General features: G+C 39.9%; 1 protein-coding gene across 4 annotated transcripts in view; it reads left to right on the top strand.

The window, feature by feature from the left end:
- Positions 1 to 20015, top strand: part of Csrnp3 (cysteine and serine rich nuclear protein 3) — a 220441-nt gene that overhangs the window by 10111 nt on the left and 190315 nt on the right. For 2 of the 4 annotated variants that reach the window (XM_045147083.1, XM_045147081.1), the window contains exon 2: positions 6990 to 7159. The exons of the other annotated variants lie outside the window; for them this stretch is intronic. The gene's annotated coding sequence lies outside the window, so the exon portion shown is untranslated. The remainder of the gene's footprint in view (positions 1 to 6989; positions 7160 to 20015) is intronic. 4 annotated transcript variants of the gene reach the window in all.

Below are 20015 nucleotides of genomic sequence, written 5' to 3'. Positions count from 1 at the left end.
ATAGCAATGCTGCTGTACTACTGGCCAACATGTGAAGCCACATTCCAGTGCCCCGTCAAACACAAGTTGGCAGGGCCCGTATGGCAGTTGGATAAGTAAAGTGTTTAGAAAGCGCAGTGCCTCTACTTCTAGGAATTCATCCTCAAGGTGAAATCAGTGATAAAAACCTCTGATAGAGAATACTGATTGTACTGGTACACTGTTTCCCTTGAATGCAGTTTTTCAAAAGAAACCTAGCATGTCTCCTTAGAGGTTTGATTAAATATTACAGCATATGTATTCAGTGAAATTCTATGCAGTCTTAAACCCAAGACCAAAATAAGACAAAACACATAGGCTATGGAAAGTACTGAATGAGACGGAGGTATTTTGGAGATGTAAATGGAGAAACTATAGCTTATGAAATGGCATGTACCATGTTCACCAATTCCCAGTGCTCCCTGCAGTGTGAGGTTAACTTTAGAAAAGGCCTGATCACTTGAAAAGAAAAGGCTCCTCAGATTGTTGTAGGTCTCTGGAGACTTCTTTGAGAATGTAGGTTTAGCTTTTGGCTGAGTGTAGTCACTTGACAAGGGAAGACCATGCTTGGTACTGCCTGCTAATAACCACCCACCCAAAAGGGGAGAGGCCATCCTCTTACCAGCTGCTCTTTGGTTCTTCAACTCCTGTGGGCACTCCTCCAATTGCAAGGAGTGCAATGTGATCCTTCACCCCTGTGGTCGTCTCTCCTCTATGTAACATGGCCAAGTTTCACTCTCAGCTAAGGTGCTTTCTAGTTGATATATAAATTTCATTTCTTCCAGTTCTGGAGGTGCAATGTTCAGGATCAGATGGCTGCAACCAGTGAGGGCGTTGTTGTTTGACAGCATGATGGAGAGAAAGTCACATGGGGAGAGAGCAGAGGAGAGAAAACATGAGAAAAGCCAAGGCTTTAGTATGTTTTTTGTTTGTTTGTTTTTGTAAATTTTGTTTTAGCTAGAATGTGAAGTGTCCTGGAATATGTAAGATACTCAGTGGCAGAAAGCTGTAAAGATGAACAATTGTCAGGTGAATGCTTGTAATACATAATCTTATAGTATAAATTGGCAACTTACTAGCCCAATTTTACATGTAAGAAGACTCGGGAGCACGAAATTCAAACTAATCAGGTGTGGTGGCATACATCTTTAATCCCAGCACTTGGGAGGCAGAGGTCAGAGGATCGTCATGAGTCCAGGCCATCCTCCTGAGACTACGTAGTAAATTCAAGGTCAGCTTGGGCTAGAGTGAAACCGCCCTCAAAAACCCAAAAGAAAAAGAAAAAAATAATCAAATTAGGTCATGGTAACACCATATTTGAAGCAATTGGCTTTTTATAACTCTATTAATTCTGGCGGGTCCTTGGATTATATATTAAAAAAAAAAAAATCTCGGGCTGGGTGTGGTGGCACACGCCTTTAATCCCAGCACAAGGGAGGCAAGGCAGAGGTAGGAGGATCTCCATGAGTTCGAGGCCACCCTGAGGCACCATAGTGAATTCTAGGTTACCCTGGGCTACAGTGAGACCCTACTTCGAAAAACAAACAAACAAACAATAAAACCCCTCAGAATTAAAATAAAGAAGTTTTCTAATTTTGACCGTTTCATACAAGTACACACGATCACAATATATCTTATTATGATCGATCATATTCCCTCACTTTACCCTCTCCTGTCTCCTTCCTACTCCTGGTGAACCCCTTCTTACCAACTACTTCCCATCCTACTATGAGTACAGGGCTATTTACCAGAGCGTGGGCGTGTTAAGAATGGCTACCCCCCTGAAGAAAATGACTCCCCCTTTCCCCGCAACCTCTTCCTGCCAAGAGCGGGAACGGCGCCGGCGGGGAGGAGCGCAGCCTGCGCTCACCGCCTCGCAGCGGCGGGTCGGCCACGTGCACGGCGCTGCTCCCCATGCAAGCAGGCAAGCTGCAGCAGTAGTGCGACCGTTCCTTTTCCTCTTAGGATTTTATTTTTCTAGCTGCTCAGATCATAACATTTATATTTCACAGATGTGCTTTTAATTAGGGGAATCGGATACTACAAGAAGACATAAAAGTAGTTCTTCCTGGATACCATTTGAGGTAAAGAGAGATACCGAACACTATTTTTGGAACCAGCAACTTTCTGTAGATCCTTCAACCAGGGCCTTTTTTTTTCTAATTATATAACCTGCTGGTCTTCTGTGATTAAATTTTATTCACAAATATTTTATTATAGCCGGGCGTGGTGGCGCACACCTTTAATCCCAGCACTCAGGAGGCAGAGGTAGGAGGATCGCCATGAGTTCGAAGCCACCCTGAGACTACATAGTTAATTCCAGGTCAGCCTGAGCCAGAGTGAGACTCTACCTTGAAAAACCACACACACACACACACACACACACACAAAAAAAAAATTAAAAAAAAAAATTTATTGGAGGGAGACAGAGAAACAGGCAGTGAGAGAGAGGGAGAGGAGACTGGGTACATCCGGAGCTTTAGCCACAGAAAATGAACTCCAAACACATGCATCACCTTGTGTATTTGGCTTACATGGGTACCGGGGAATCAAACCTGGGTCCTTAGGCTTCAAAGGCAAGCGCTTTAACCTCTAAGCTATCTCTCTAGCCTTTCTGTGACCAAATTCTTGATAAAATTCCATGCCCAGCCCTTTCAAGCCATGAAACCATTCTTCTCTAACCTACTCAGAACCTGTTCTCCACATTCTCACCCCGTACCACCTCCCTGCCATGCACCACCACCATGGTCCCAGGGTGGTTCTGCCTGCCTTCTCCTGTGTTCTGCATCTGTGTGGAGCTCTAGTACTTTGTCTTTTTTGTGGTTTTGAGGAGAGGATTGTGCAAGCAGGGCCAGGCAAGCATTCTACCCATATGCTAAATTTTGCCAGTTAACCTCAGATAAGCAACCCAAGGCCATGATTGTACCATGGCTGTGTGGCAAGCAGCTCTGCAGTGAGGGAAGCAGAAAGGGACATACAAATACAGCAAGGGGGAGGAGGATTACTGCCCGCTCAGTGTCTTTGTGGTCTGGGTGGTTCTCAGGTGTCTTAGTCCCTAATCATAAATCTTATGCAGAGGATGTTTTCTTTGCAGTGCATGCCTGATAATCACAAACACTGAAGGCATCCATTTCAGCTTTAAAACTTTACAGTTTTCAGATAATTAGCTTTCATTTGTGGAAAAGTCATTGTACTTGATATTCGTGGTAGTTTGTTCCTCAAAAAAGCAAATTAGATTTTGGCCTCTTTATTGATCTTATCCGAGTGAGTAGCTAATTTAGTTTTTTCTCAATACATCATAAATTGAGTATAAAGATTAATAACAAATTTTGGCTCTTAAGTGGTAGTAATCTGCTTTCTCTATTGAGCTTCTGACTCATATACAATTAATAAACTCGTTTTAAATATTATAATTAAATTCTATTATGTGTCTTAGTCTATTCACACTACAATACCAAAATACCATAGGGTTGCTTACAAACAATGAGAAAAAATTGTCGCTATTCTTGAGGCTGAAAGACCCCAAAAGATCAAGTGAAGACCGCAGTGGATTCAGTATCCGTTGCCAGCCTTCTTGTGTCACTGTGACCTCTTAGCTGGTGGAAGAGTCTCTTTTGGAGCCTGTTAGAAGGTTTTCATCTGCCCTGTGACTGATGCCCCAGTTCCTAATGCCATTGGGTGGGAAGCCAACATATGAATTTTTTTCCCATTTTTAATTATTTTTTGGGGGGAATTTTATGCATGTATACGCTGTATTTTGAACATACATCCTCCCCCACTTCTGGCTCACCAGTGGCTCTTCCACTGAAGAGAATGATACTCTCCTCCTGCAGCAGCCAGTGAGTGCCACTAGCTCTTTAGGGAAAGATGGTGCAGGGCCTCATGAGTTCCTCCCTCACCAGGAGGAAATGCTGAGGGGTTCTATCTCCTGCAAGTCCTGTACAAATGAAGACAGCTACTGTTACTTCACAAGACAACAGCCATGTCATGCCCAGTGGACAGAGTTCCACAGATCTTCCCAGCTGCCAGCTCTTGCACTCTTTCTGCCTGCCCTTTCTTCTTCAGTGTTCCCTGAGTCTTGGAAGGGGAGTTACAGATATAGATTTAGGGCTGAGCACTCAACTGTCACTGATTTTCAGTCCTTTGACCAGTTACTAGTCTATTAGTATCTACATTAACCAACACTCACTGGGAAACAAACTTGTAAAAAAAATAGGATTGTATATATATCTTAAAAATAATTATTATGTATAGGATCAGCAATAATTCAGTATTCCCAGTAGGTAGTTTTGAAAAATCCCCATAATCATACTTTTTGGATGCAGAAATAACAAAATTGTTAGAACCAGAAGCAGAATTCAGAAGTGTCTGATAACAAATCCACAGCAAATATAATATTTGGTACTAGAAAATATAGGTCAAATCATCTGTATTTCCTTGTTTGGTAACAGTTTCTTCCAGTTACATACTCTCAAAACAGCACTCCATATTATAAGGCAATTGTAACATTGTTTAGTATTTTCATTTGACTATCAATAGGATGAACTCCATAGAGCATTTCTAGCAAAAGCCTGTCCCCCAGGCCTCTTCCCTTCTCGCTTGTTACTGCACACAACTATGGGAGCAGTGCCCTGGTCTTTCTCACAACTTAGTTTCTCCTATGTGATTTTTGCATGTTGGGATGGAAGTCATGGCAACATGACAATATTTGTGATACAGCCAGAGAGCACAAAAATGGAACCAGATTGGTGAAAACAAGGTGAATGAACCCCTCTCTTTCCTCTCCCTCTCTGGTGCCCTCTCCTCCCCCCCTTACTTTCTCTCTTACACAAAACATGGAAACACTTTTTGTGTTCACTCAGAGATATCTAATCACATTTTCCTCTTCCTCAGAATCTGGAGTACAAACAAGCCAATCTAACAACCTATTTGCATTGATTTTGTAGCAGATAAAGAAATCTATTAAAGCCTTTCCCAAGCTTTTGGACAATACTCATAAAATCTCCACACATGTGACTTAAGGAGAAACTTTTACCCCAATATAGGTTACATAAGGTCTCCAGAAGAATTTTAAGCAGGAGACCACTTGGCTTTAAAATGAGGTGGATTCATATCTAATGTCTTTTTAAAAAAGCTTTTTATTGACAACTTCCATAAATATAAATGATATACCGTGATCATAATCTCCTCCCACCACCCTACTTTTTCACTTCCTAAATCTCCTGTCCACTAAATCCTTTCTTTTCAATTCACCTTCCTTATTATTTTGATGTCATTTTCCCCCTCCTATTCTGCAGGACTTGTGTAAATAGCTTCAGCTACTGTGAGATCATGAATAGTAAAACCACATAATAATGTGTCTGGAAGACAGTAGTGCAGAGCCCTCCTCCTCTTCCTTTGGCTCTTACATTCTCTCTGCCACCTCTCCTGCAGTGGACCCTCAGCCTTGTAGTATGTGACAGAGATCTCATTTAGTGCTGAACACTCCATTTTCACTTCTCAGCACTGTGATAAGTTTTGAGACTCACAATTGGTCATCACCATCTGAAACAAGAAGCTTCACTGATCAAAATTAGTTGAGATATTGTAAACCTTTCCTAAGCAGCTTCAGGAGGATGGTGTTTCTGTTTTCCCATAAGCACATCAATCCTTGGGAATGACTACTGTCCTTACAGTACCCTTACCACATGAAGCATTTCTTTAGCTTCAGGAAAGATTCCCTTTTCATCACTGGCTTTGTTTGTCAAAAGTACACTAGTAAGAGGTACAAAGGCTCAGAATTGGTCCTGTTGAATGCTATTAGGTAAGAGAGAGAATGAGAACAGACATACCAGGGCCTCCAACCACTGCAGACTCCAGACGCATGTGCCACCTCGTGTATCTGGCTTTATGTGGGTACTAAGGAATTGAACCCAGGTCCTTAGGCTTTGCAGCAAGTGCCTTAACTGCTTAGCCATCTATCCAGCCTCAAGGCTGTTTGATTACATCATCTCCCTTTGGGAAAAGACATTTCTTGTTAGCAGGAGATGAAAGAGACAACTAAGAGGGTTTCATGATTTTATTACATTTGACCCTATTCACCCCTGATGTTCCTGCCACTGTAGAAATTTGTCTTTCCACCCTCTGATTACCTGAACCGTTTCACTATAGATGTGAAGAAATTGTTATCCTCTGAGGTTTAATGTTTCCTCTACATTGACATTAATAGATTTTAAAAAATGCATCCAGCTACATCTAACTGGCCTTCACTGCCTGTGTTAATACAGAGAATGAAGAGGTTTAAATTCATGTTTTATCCAGCAAAAGATTTAGGGAATGTGGTTTGTCATGTATAAAATCTATTCAGCTGTCCCTGGCAGAGGACTTGAGTATCCCCATAGCTCTGCTGAACCGACTGGAAACACGATAAGGCATCTAAATTCTGCAGGTATTGCCATTCCTAGCGACCAGTTTGATTTTTGATGGACAAAGAGCCCCATGGAAGTAGATGCCTTTGTAACTGAGGAAAAAAAAAAAAAAAGAAAGAAAGAAAGAAAGAAATCCCAGCAAGATAGACGTAGCCTCATCAGTATGCTCGGGGTTTGACAACGTACGAGTGAGTGATCTATTTTGTTCTGAACTCTGGCTGTCAATGACAATACCTGTTTTATCAGGACAAATCAAGGAAATGTGTTTGACTCTTGTTTTGATATTTGAAAATGCTAAACCATAGTGCCTTATGCAGCATTCTTATTCCGCATTGTGAATTTTGACTTTTTCTCAAAGACATGAGTGCCCGAATGAGAATGAAAATAAGCATAAATAGGGGTAGAATTGTTTTCAGTGCTTGTGGATATTACTGGAAGAATAGCTTCCACAGGGCAATGTAGTAACTGTGCTTTGAAATATTCCTCCCTAAAAAGACTTTAAGACCTTGACTGCTGCGGGAGGTCACATGCCTCAACGCTCGGTTGCCCCTGTTCCTTCCGCAGGTACATGTGACGGCGCTGCAGCTAGGAGTGGAATTTTAAAGGGGAAGCTTGCAGACATGGACAGCTCCTCACTCCGCTCCTCCGCACAGGAAGCAGATGATGACGTTTTTAGCTGTGACAGTGCTGAAAGTGTTGGCAGTGTCAGTCTGTCTGCACCTAGTCAATTACCTGTGAGTACCTGAAGCTGGATTTCATGTTATCTTCTCAACTCTACCAGATGGCAGATTCTTGGGGGCCTTCACTGTATCCCCTTAGGTCTACTCCCAAGTCTTTAGTCTACCAAACACATTGGAAAATGTTGTTGCGGTTAATCAGTCCTCAGTAGCAGCCTCTGGCTGTCCCTGTGGAATGGGGTTAGGGACAGAATTGAGATAAGCACATGGCAACTGAAAATAAGTTCAGTCCTTGGCTTTCTGAAATAGGTCTTTCTTGTGGAAGTGGCATCTGTAGAGCTGCTTGTGGCACCGAGTGCTGTGATCCCCCAAGTCAGTGTATTGTGAAATAATTGCTGCCCTGGCAAGATTTGTTTCAGTGCTGAGGATCAAACCCAGGATGTTGAATGTGCTGGGCACATGCAGACCACTGGGCTTTATCCTCAGTTCACTTATTTGAGGGGGGGGGGGAATTTTATTTTAAAAGAATCTTTCTGTGAAATTTGGGCTGTGAAAGCTCTAAGATCTGTGACTTGTGGCCATGCGTACAACTCACATTTAAAGCCAGTTTATATATGAGAGGGGGGACATCTTTTCTCATGTATGTACTTCTCCTGAGCAGGTTAATTGGAACAAAATCCATTAGTTTAGAATGATATGTACTAATTTATAATTATACCCATTTTCCATTTACACCTCTTGTAAAAGATGCATATAGGGCAAATTTTGAGATTTGGGTGACCTATTTCTATAACTTTGTTCACTCAAACCCAATCATTAAGGGAATATGGGATCTCAAAACTGTTTTTATTTATTTATTTTTTGTGGTTATAGAGTTTAAACTCAGGGCCTCATGCATGTTGAACAAGTACTGTAACCACTGAACAATATCCCAAGAGCTCAAATTCTTTCTTTTTTTTTTTCACTGTAGTACTTTTATTTTATTTTTATCTTTTCACAATTTTTATTAACATTTTCCATGATTTTAAAAAATATCCCATGGTAATACCCTCCCGCCCCCCACACTTTCCCCTTTGAAATTCCATACTCCGTCATATTACCTACTCATCTCAATCATACTACTTACATATATACAATAACAACCTATTAAGTACACCCCTCCCTTTCTTTCTCTTCCCTATATATCTCCTTTTTAATTTACTGGCCTCTGCTACTAAGTATTTTCCTTCTTACGCAGAAGCCCAATCATCTGTAGCTAGGATCCACATATGAGAGAGAACATGTGGCGCTTGGTTTTCTGGGCCTGGGCTACCTCACTTAGTATAATCCTTTCCAGATCCATCCCTTTTTCTGCAAATTTCATAACTTCATTTTTCTTTACCGCTGAGTAGAACTCCATCGAATAAATGTGCCACATCTTCATTATCCACTCGTCAGTTGAGGGACATCTAGGCTGGTTCCATTTCCCAGCTATTATAAATTGCAGCAATAAACATGGTTGAGCACGTACTTCTAAGGAAATGAGATGAGTCTTTAGGATATATGCCTAGGAATGCTATAGCTAGGTCATATGGTAGATCAATCTTTAGCTGCTTTAGGAACCTCCATACTGATTTCCACAATGGCTGGACCAGAATGCATTCCCACCAGCAATGTAGAAGGGTTCCTCTTTTTCCACATCCTCGCCAATATTTATGATTATTTGTTTTCATGATGGTAGCCAATCTGACAGGAGTGAGATGGAACCTCAATGTAGTTTTAATCTGCATTTCTCTGATGACTAGTGACGTAGAACACTTTTTTAGATGCTTATATGCCATTCGTATTTCTTCCTTTGAGAACTCTCTATTTAGCTCCATAGCCCATTTTTTGATTGGCTTATTTGATTCCTTATTATTTAACTTTTTGAGTTCTTTGTATATCCTAGATATTAATCCTCTATCAGCTATATAGCTGGCAAAGATTTTTTCCCATTCTGTAGGTTTCTCTTTGCTTTATTCACTGTGTTCTTTGCAGTGCAAAATCTTTGCAATTTCATGAGGTCCCAGTGATTAATCTGTGGTTTTATTGCCTGAGCAATTGGGGCTGTATTCAGAAAGTCTTTGCCAAGGCCAATATGTTGAAGGGCTTCCCCTACTTTTTCCTCTAGCAGTTTCAGAGTTTCAGGTCTGATGTTAAGGTCTTTTATCCATTTGGACTTAATTCTTGTGCATGGAGAAAGAGAAGAATCTATTTTTATCCTTCTAAAGATATATATCCAGTTTTCCCAACACCATTTGCTGAAGAGGCTGTCTTTTCTCCAATGAGTGTTTTTGGCATTTTTATCGAATATCAGGTGGCTATAGCTACCTGGACTTACATCTGGGTCCTCTATTCTGTTCCATTGATCTACATGTCTATTTTTGTGCCAGTACCACACTGTTTTTGTTACTATGGCTCTGTAGTATAGGTTAAAATCAGGTATGGTGATACCACCAGCCTTATTTTTGTTGTTCAGTATTATTTTAGATATTCGAGATATTTTGTGTTTCCAAATGAATTTTTGGATTGTTTTTTCTATTTCCATGAAGAATGCCTTTGGAATTTTGATAGGGATTGCATTAAATGTGTAGATTGCTTTTGGTAAGATTGCCATTTTCACAATATTGATTCTTCCAATCCAGGAACAAGGGATGTTTTTCCACTTTCTAGTGTCTTCTGCAATTTGTCTCTTGAGAGTTTTAAAGTTCTCATTGTAGAGATTCTTTACTTCCTTGGTTAGGTTTATTCCACGGTACTTTATTATTTTTTTTGATGCAATTGTGAATGGGATTGATTCTCTGATTTCATCCTCTGTGTGTTTGTTGTTAGCATATATGAAGGCTACTGATTTCTGTGTATTTATTTTGTATCCTGCTACATGGCTGTAGATTTTTATCAGTTGTAACAGTTTGCTAGTAGAGTCTTTAGGTTCCTTTATGTATAGAATCATGTCATCTGTAAATAATGATAACTTGATCTTGGGGGACCTATTTCTATAACTCTGTTCACTCAAACCCAATCTTTAAAGGAATATGGGATCTCAAAACTTTTTTTACTTATTTATTTTTTTGTGGTTTTAGTGTTTAAACTCAGGGCCTCATGCATGTTGAACAAGTACTGTAACCACTGAACAATATCCCAAGAGCTCAAATTATTTCTTCAAAGCATTCTCATACGGGGAGTTGGGGAAATGGCTCGGTGGGTAAAGTGCTTGGTATTGAAGCATCAGGACCTGCACCCAGGTAAAATGCTGCCTGTGGTGGTGTGCTCCTGTAATCCCAGCTGAGGGGATGTGGAGACAGGAGGATTCCCAGGAATTGTTGGCTAGCTTGGCTAGCCAGTTGGTGGATTCTGATTTTCTGTGAGAGATCCTGTCTCACAAAAACAAGATGAAGAGCCATTGAGGGAGATACCAACATCTGCATTCCTCGCATGCACATGCATACATGTGTACTTACATCCCGACACTCAGATATGGAGGAACACGCACACGTACAAAGCACAGCCATAAAGTCAGTGAAGCCCTGTAACTTCACCTGCCCCTCACCGGACAATATTGTAATCTCTCTTTAAAGTTACTGTGCTGTGTTGAATGATTTTCTCTTTTATAAATAAAGAGGAAAAAAATATCCAGTACAATGAATACCATACAAAAGATGTTACTGTCACAATAGTTTCCCTACACCCTCCTTAACCTTACTTTTCTTGGTGTTTAGGAATTTGGGGATGGGAAACAGCCTCCTAAAATTTATCCTAAATTTTTAAAAAGTGGACCTGTGACCCTTAAAGTCTATTTTTAGGTCTCTCTCTCTCTTCTCCCTCCAGGCTTTAGAATGCTGTTTAGTACTCAGGAGTTCTTCATCATTGTTAGAAGAATTATAATTAAAAATTTTATACGAATTTTTTTTCAAGATAGGGTCTTATTCTAGTCCAGGATGATCTGGAACTCATTCTAAAGTCCAAGGCTGGCCGCCAACTCACCTCGATCCTCCTACCTTTGCCTTCTGAGTGCTGGGATTAAAGATGTGTGCCATCATGTCTGGCTATAAGAACTTTTATGCTTTGTGTTATTTACCCCTTGAGTAAAGTAGAACTTTGATAACAAACTAGTAACAAACATTAACAGTGAGCCTGGAGTGATTGTTTAGTGGTTAGAGGCGCTTGCCTGCAAAGTCTGGCAGCCCTGGTTTGATTCCCCAGTACCCATGTAGTGCCAGATACACAAAGTGGCACATGCATCTAGAGTTTGTTTGCAATATTAGGAGGCTCTGAAGCGCCCATACTTACCTTTTCTCTCTCTCTGTTTGTCTTCTCAAATAACAAGTAAAAAAATTCAACAAAACCAATATAAAAAGTGAACAGGTGACATGGGAATACTTATAGAAGGAAGAAGGTAGCTCCAGTTTTCAGGATAAGATTCTTTTTGTTGTTGTTTTCAAAGTAGGGTCTTACTCCAGCCCAGGCTGACCTGGCACTCATTTTGTAGTCCCAGGCTGCACTTGAACTCACAGCAATCCTCCTGCCTCTTCCTCCCAAGTGTTGGGGTTAAAGGCATGAGCCACCACACCTAGCAGATAAGATATTTTAGTAGCATGAATGTTTTTGCAACTAAAGTATTTTGGAGGATACATTTTGAGTTTTGCTTATAGCTTTTCCACATCTTCCTATAAAATGATGTGACCTTGTGGTTGGCAGATTTTGACACACGGTGCCTAGAAGGATATAGAACATTTGACTATTCAATTTCTTTATTGATTTGACAGATTAATTTCAGATGTTGCTTTTTTTCCCCTAATGTATTAGTGTGGATTGAACTTGGGGCAGTGTGCAATTACTGTACCACTGAGTTATATCTCCATTCTCCATTTCAAAATTCTGTAGGGCTGTAAGATTTAGAATTGTTCTGGCTGGGGAGATTGCTCAGTGGTTAAAGGCACTTGCTTGCAAAGTCTACCAACTAGGGTTCAGTTCCCCTTAGCCCTTGTAAAACCAGATGCACAATGTTCATTTGCATTGGAGTGGAATTCAGTTGTAATGCTCTTTCTTATTCTTTCTCTCTTTTTTTAAATTAATAAATGAATAAATATTTTTATAAAAGAATTAGGGGCTTAGTGGTTAAGGGACTAGCCTGGGAAGCCTAAGGACCCAAGTTCAATTCCCCAGGACCCACATAAGCCAGATACACAAGGTAGCACATGCATGTAGAGTTCATTTGCAGTGGCTGGAGGCCCTTGCATGCCCATTCTCTCTTTCATAAATAAATTATTTTATAAAAATAATTAGAATGACTTCACTTGATCCTTAAAAACATTTGTAGTGCACATTTCAATTCTAGGCACCGAGGAACACTCCAGCAGTCCCTTCGCTGTCTCCTTGTCCAAGCAGAGGACAGTACACGAGGTGCCCAGCGTCTCTCTGCTTTCCCTCTAGAGACTCCTGAAAAGCGCCATCAGTCTCCGTCTTTAGCACCTAATCTAATGGTAGCAAGGAGCATTTTCCACAGCTCTGTAATTTTTTTTTAAAGCTCTAGTATACTTTCAGCCTCCCTGATGTCTGTGCATCTCCTAACATTACAAATTGGTTCTCTCATGGAAAAATCAATTTCCAGACTTCTCTATGCAAGGCTCCTATTGATTTCTATGGCTTATGAGTTCACAAAGTACCTATAATGTTCATCTAAACACCATCAGGTCTTAGAGTTGTGACTCAAGATGCTTTCCAAAAGAAAGTGATGTCTGGCAGTTTAGCGGAGGATAGAGAAATTGAAGGTCCAGCACTTGTGCACGTTTGAACAGTTCCCTGGACGAATTAAAGAATCAGTGGAAAGGCATTTTATTTTATTTTATTTTATTTTATTTTATATATTTATTTATTTGAGAGAAAGAGGGAAAGGGAGAGAGAAAGAGAGGGACGAAAGAGAGAGAGAAACAGAGAGAGAGAGAGAGAGAGAGAGAGAGAGACAGAATGAATGGGCGCGCCAGGGCTTCTAGCCACTGCAAATAAATTCTATGTGCATGCGCCCCTTATACATAGGGTTTACAGGGTCCTGGAGAATTAAACCAGGGTCCTTTGGCTTTGCAGGCAAACACCTTAACTGCTAAGCCCTTTCTCCAGCCTGGCATTTTATTTTTTAATAAGGATGTGGTCATAATTATTGTTTCACCCCTATTGCTTCAGCCTACAGGGGAAACACTCCACATCTGCTGTAGAGGAGATTCTTAGGTGCTATAAACTTGAATCCCCTCCCCCCCCCCCAGCAGCACTGTTAATGTGCTTTCTTTGTGAATTTTACAGGGCTTAGGAGAAATATTTATTGATAGTTCCATAAATCAATGGTGATATGCAACCCTGGGCAGCTTGTATCTGAGAACCTTAGTGTGTATACACAGTGGGAGGGAGGACTGAGAAGAGAGGGCAGATGTGGCTTGCTGAAGACTCTAGGTGACTGTGGGCTACTCTCCCACTTATTAGTTTGTAAAGCTGGGTAAACCGAAGAAGAAACCCTGCTTCAGTTTCTGGAAGAGGATCTAATGCTCTGTAAGCAATAATAAGGCAAGCACAGCAAAGAGTCAAACCTCATTTTAAATTCAAAGAATGATAGAAATGCCTGTGAGAGATCCTAGGCTGACTTCTTTCCTGTACACCCACAGACCTGAGGTGCAGGCCGCGGCCAGCAGGGCCGATGTGAGCCCGTGGCAGAGGACGTGAATGTCTGTCTCTGGAGTCTGCTCTCCACCATGCCTGCCTGCTAAGCACAGGTGCCCGCGCCACTAAGCCTGACATGGCTGCATCTTTCTGCCATCCCATTGGAAATGGAATGAGTTTTTCTCTTGGCCAAATAAATGGCATTATATGTCTTACTGCCTTTTTTATTTTCCAGTTGGTTTCTGGTGAAAATGCTAGCCTGGCCGGGATGTAGCATACTGCCAGTGATGAGCTCATGAACAAACCCAGTGAGCTCAATGAAAGAGCTGGCAAAGGATTCAGTTGAAGTGTGAACACATTGCACTTCCCCTTTCTGCCAGTGAATGACAAGGCAGACTGGAGACTCTCCTTGTGTGTCACTGACATTGATGGAAATATCTTACAGCAAATATGTTGTTTCACATTTACATGAATGAAATTAATTTGTTTTCATGACATAATGCTACTTCTGATAAGGTGGACGTGTTACAGTGAGAAGTGGGTGAGATGGAGTGTGCAGCGTGAATCTGTAATGGCAGCTAGCGAAGGGAGGTTTCTGTTGCCACCTTTAGAAGTAAAGCTCTTTGTCCATTGTGCTTTTGCCGGGGGAAGAACACTATGTAAATATTCCTGAAAATAGATAGTGTCTATCTGTCCATCCTGTCCATTCCAGCCCAGGCCTTTGGTTCCTTGTTGCATAGTTTAGGATTTCAGAAACTTATGTACCTTGTATTTCACTTGAATTCACTTAGTCACAGGTCCTCATTGGATGCTTGAGTACAAAGTTGGCTTTTCTATTTGCTTGTTTGTTTTAAGCTCTGAAAACTGACTTAAATTTGCTTTAATCTTAAAAACATAGTTGGATCAAACTTCAAATACATTTATATGTGTCTATGACAATGAATCTGGGACATCAATGCTATGGTTTAATTCTCAGTTAGCTACCATACAAAAAATAAACATGAAGGTACTCCTGTGGTATTGGTGGTATGGTCTCTCATAGGCTCTGAAAGATAAGGCTCTATCAGCATGAGATCTACAGAAATACATAATTTTCCAAATTTCCTATGCATATTGTTTACTGTGATAGTTGTAGGTAGAATTAATATGGTACCTGTATTTCCTAAACAGCCCATGAATTAAAGTTGCTATTAAATATTAATGATACTGTCATCACATTAGCGATCAGAATGTTTTCCTGACAGCATAATTTATTTACAAATAAATCAGTGTGTTTACATTTTATAAACCTCTTGACAGAGTCCTATTCTTACTTTGGAATCATCTAAGAGCGGTCACTAGCAATAAATAAATGATTGCCTAACTGTAAAATATTGTGGCTAGAAAATGGGATGTGAATGAATTAAGATGATTAAAATTCTATTATCCATTTTCGGAGAGTATCACTGTCTTCTGTTGGCTTGGAAACAAGAGGCTTTCTAACTGTGACATACTGTCCATGTGATGATGATGAAATCAGTGCCTGAAGCGAATGTCCTTGTGTTTCTCGAAAGATTTTAAAAGTTCGCTGTGCAGCTCAGGTGTTCCATTGGTTTTTGACAGCTCAGAGGAGTATATTCATGTGCATGTGAATGCAGAAAATCAAACCAAGCCCCGCATGAAAAAAAAAATGAAAACAGCAGCTGGAGAAATGGCTCGAGGGTTAAAGGCACTTGCTTTCAAAACCTGCCAGCATGGGTTCAATTCCCTAGAATCCACATAAATCCATTTGCATAAAATGGTGCATGCATGTAGCCTTCGTTTGCAGCAGCAAGAGACTGCGGCGCTGCCATGTTCCCTTTCTTTCTTGCCCTCGCTGACACTCACTTGCTCTCTGCTTGCAAATGAATAGAATTTTATCAAAAGGAAAAGTCATGGGTAGCAATGTCTGAATATGCTTCAATACTTAACCCTTTCATTCTGGGAGGTACATCCTTGTTTATCAAAACTCTCCATTTACTTTGTGTGTGTGTGAAGTTTGGGAATAAGATGAGAATATTTTGAGGCCTCAGACTTATTGTCTGATCTGTTTTACATGTTCAGTTACAATGGCCTCTCATGAACTAATAAATAAAGTCTCAAATTTAGTAAATTCCATACAGTTTCAAAGAAAGAGCAATAATAATAAATTAAGTACAAGCTAAATGTTTTTCAACCAAAGGTTAAAAGATGAAAACTTGGAATTTTCTTTAAAGTACATTTAATTTTCCAGTGGGAAAGTGCTTACAGTGAGTTAACACTGAGTTCAAATTAACTTTTGCATCTGCTTTCTTTTTTTGTGATCGTGAAGCCCGTATTCATCAAGAATGACTGGCAGCCAGGCATGGTGGTGCACTCAGGAGGTAGAGGTAGGAAGATTGCTGTGAGTTCAAGGTCAGCCTCAGACTCCATAGTGAATTCCAGTCAGCCTCAGTTACAGTGAGACCTTATCTTTAAAAACCAGTGAAACATGGGCTAAGGAAATGGCTTAGGGGTTAAAGTGTTTGCCTGTGAAGCCTAAGGACTCTGGTTTGATTCCCTAGGACCCATGTAAGCCAGATGCACAAGGGGGCACATGTGTCTGGAGTTTGTTTACAGAGGCCTTATGCCCGTTCTCTCTTTCTCTCTATCTGCCTCTTCCTCTCCCTCTCTCTCTCTCAAATCAATCAAAAAATAAAACAAAATAAAAGAATGACTGATAAAATTGACAATTCTAAGCATGAAAATGAAGTTTTAAGAATGACTTTAAGGTCATTATGGATAACTTAATTAATATCACCCCCAAATCTCCTTCTTAAAGCAGAAACATTAGAAACAAACAAGCAAACAAAAAACTCCAGGGCCCAAACTGTAAACAAGTTCTAACGCAGTGAAAAAGCTGGCGAAGGTTAGGAGACAGGATGCTAAAAGTGTGGGGTATTTCTGCAGGCTTAGTCATAGCGATGCTAAACGTACCTTCATGGCTGGATTCATGCTGCTGTGGATCCTGTTAGTTATTACACACGGAGACTTCAAGTGCATGAGTCATTACATATTTTTATTCCAAAATTAGGAGGTAATATTTCTAAAAATACTATGAGATAAAATGCACTAAGTTTTACTTTTAGGGATTTTTTTTTTTAAGGCAGGGTCTCATGAGCCCAGGCTGACCCAGAACTCACTGTGTAGACCAGGCTGGCTTTGAACTTCTTTGAACTTCCTCCTACCTCAGTCCCCAAATGCTGGGATTAGAGGTATAAACCACTATACCTGGAATAAGTTTTACGTTTATTCATATAACAAAGTTACCTTTGGCCTTCTTCCTTTCTGGAAACTGCTCATGACCCCTCTTGGGCATGAGTTCTGCCTTCCTCCCTTCCTTCTCTTAAGTTTTGTCTATAGCCTAATTAGACTGTAAACTTAAGACAAAATGTTACCTTTAAAGAAAGTTCAGATAAATAAATCAGGACTGGAGAGATGGCTAACGTTTAAGGCACTTGCCTGCCAAGCCAAAGACCAGGATTGATTTCCCAGGACCCATGTAAGCCAGATGCACAAGGTGGCTCATATGTCTGGAGTTTGTTTGCAGTGGCTAGAGGCCCTGACATGCCCATTCTCTCTCTCTCTCACCTGCCTCTTTCTCTGTCTCTCAAATAAATAAAACAATAAATGATTAAAAAATTGGTTGATCCTAATGAAAAGTAATATTTGGGCTGGGGAGATGATTCAGCAATTAAAAGCCCTTGCTTGCAAACCCTGCCAGGTTCAACTTCCCAGTTACCCTTGTAATCAGGTCTGAAATTATTTGTAGCTGCAAGAGACCTTGGCATGTAGGCACATGCGTGCATATACATGCAACTCTATAAATAAAAATACAAAAAAGTGAAGTAATGTTTATATTTCATTTTGAAATTTGTTATAATGGCCACACCACCTACATTTTTGAAAATGAAAGTGCTTCAGTCTTAATGCTAGAATTTGTGGCTAAATTCATTTTTAAGAATCTTGTTTTGGAAGACATAATGACAAAACATTTTAAATATGGCTTAATTTTTCCAACAAAGCTTATTTGATTTCCCAATCCCTCCAAATAAGCTAGCTATTGAATTTTTTTCTTTTTCTTTCTTTTTTTTTAATGTCAAATTTGACTTTCTGCCATTTGCTGTTTCTATGGCAACTCTGCTTTTGGCTTGGAGACTAAGAGAGATTTCAGGTTTGTTTATATTTTCAGATATATATTCATATATATACCATATATATATTTACTTACAGAAATTCATATTTATTTTTATCTGAGACAAGCAAAACAAGTTTAGTTTTAGGATGATTTTTACAATATATTTTTCTTATAGTGAAAAGTGGTGTACAACCTAGATACTCCACAATTGGGTAAATAATCTCTAGAAAGCCCATAAAATGGATTCCGATATGGCCAACAGAAACAGTTGACTAAATTTATCAATTGACACAAAATATATTCACATCAGTAAACAAGTTGGCTAAACTATGTTTCATGCATTTTTTTAAAGCCTTATATATGAAGAATGAATGTAATTAGATCAAGAAGAAAATGAAAACATCTTTTCTATAGGAGCAGACTAAACCTTGAAAGCGCTTTCTCTGAATGTTGAAAGTAAGATTTATGCTATCTGTGTGTGTCTGTCTATCCTCTCTGGAGATGATCATATATTTTAGCCTAACAATTCTGCTGTGCCCGTTGTTTTTTGGAGCTTATCACTATTTACTTATTTCATTATTTTATTTATTTATTTTTAATTATTTATTTATTTATTTGAGAGCGACAGACACAGAGAGAGAAAGACAGATAGAGGGAGAGAGAGAGAATGGGCGCGCCAGGGCTTCCAGCCTCTGCAAACGAACTCCAGACGCGTGCGCCCCCTTGTGCATCTGGCTAACGTGGGACCTGGGGAACCGAGCCTCCAACTGGGGTCCTTAGGCTTCACAGGCAAGCACTTAACCGCTAAGCCATCTCCAGCCCATCATTATTTTATTTATTGAGAGGGAATGGGTCTTACCACCACAAGCGAACTCGTGGTGCATGTGCCACTTTGTGTATCTGGCTTTACGTGAGAACTAGAGAATTGAACCAGGGCAGACAGGCTTTGAATGCAAACTCCTTTAACCATTGAGCCATTGCCCTAGCCTTGGAATTTATCACTTAAACGTTAACTCTTGTCATGACATGTTTGTTTATAATTCTTGGTAAAAACCTGTACAAATTAATAAAACCATTTTCTATGCCTACTTTTAACATATGAGTGTGTATTTCCCCAATGCCTCAGAAAACTCTCTTGTAATTATTTTCCCCTCCATCTATTTGTCTAATTTTCTATATGAATGTATATATGTTTATGCACATGTAGATATGCACACACGTGTAGACATGCAAACATTGCTGATGTGATAGGTGAAAACTGATAATCCATTGGTATTTTGTCTAGAACTTCTTTGAATGCCAGGAAGCTGATTGTATATTTATATTTCTGCTTAATATATTTGTACATGTGTTTATGACTATAAATTGCTTCTTAAGTTTTTAAATGACTGGTGATTTTCTTTTTCACTTGCCTTATAACAGGGATGATGAACACATTCCTAGTCTTTCCCATTTTGTCCTTTATCTTTAAATTCTATTCGTGTTTGCCAAAGAAATTATCTCCCAAGTACACTGTAAGTTATGTTAATACCCCCAATTATGCCATAAGTTTAGACCTTAGGAAGTAGTTAAGCACACCATGTCTGCTCCCCAGGACAATTGCAAATAAATAATTGCTTCTAAACTGTTTTTAAGTTTATACATTTGTTTTTGTTTTTTATTTTTTTCAAGCCCAGGCTGACCTGAAATTCACTATGTAGTCTCAGGCTGGCCTCAAACTCACAGATCCTCCTACCTCTGCCTCCCAAATGCTGGGGTTAAAGGTGTGCACCACCACACCTTGCAATTTCTCTATTAAATTCTTTATTTCATTTGAAACTTATATTGGTACACAGTGAAAATTGAAAAGTATTTTCTTGTTTTCTAGAATTGTGTTGACTGTGACACACACACACACACACACACACACACACACACACACACACACGTTTTAGGTAAAGTCTCATGCATCCTAGAATGACCTCAAAGCCATTATGGAGTCAAAAATGGTTTTGGACTACATTATGTGCCCTGTAGTTGTGCTTTCATATGCAATTCTCATATACAGTGTAGCCACTGTCTGCCACTTTGATC

This window comes from Jaculus jaculus, chromosome 4 (genome assembly GCF_020740685.1).
Source record: "Jaculus jaculus isolate mJacJac1 chromosome 4, mJacJac1.mat.Y.cur, whole genome shotgun sequence".
Classification (NCBI taxonomy): Eukaryota; Metazoa; Chordata; class Mammalia; order Rodentia; family Dipodidae; genus Jaculus; species Jaculus jaculus.
This window is presented reverse-complemented; position numbering and strand designations above follow the sequence as displayed.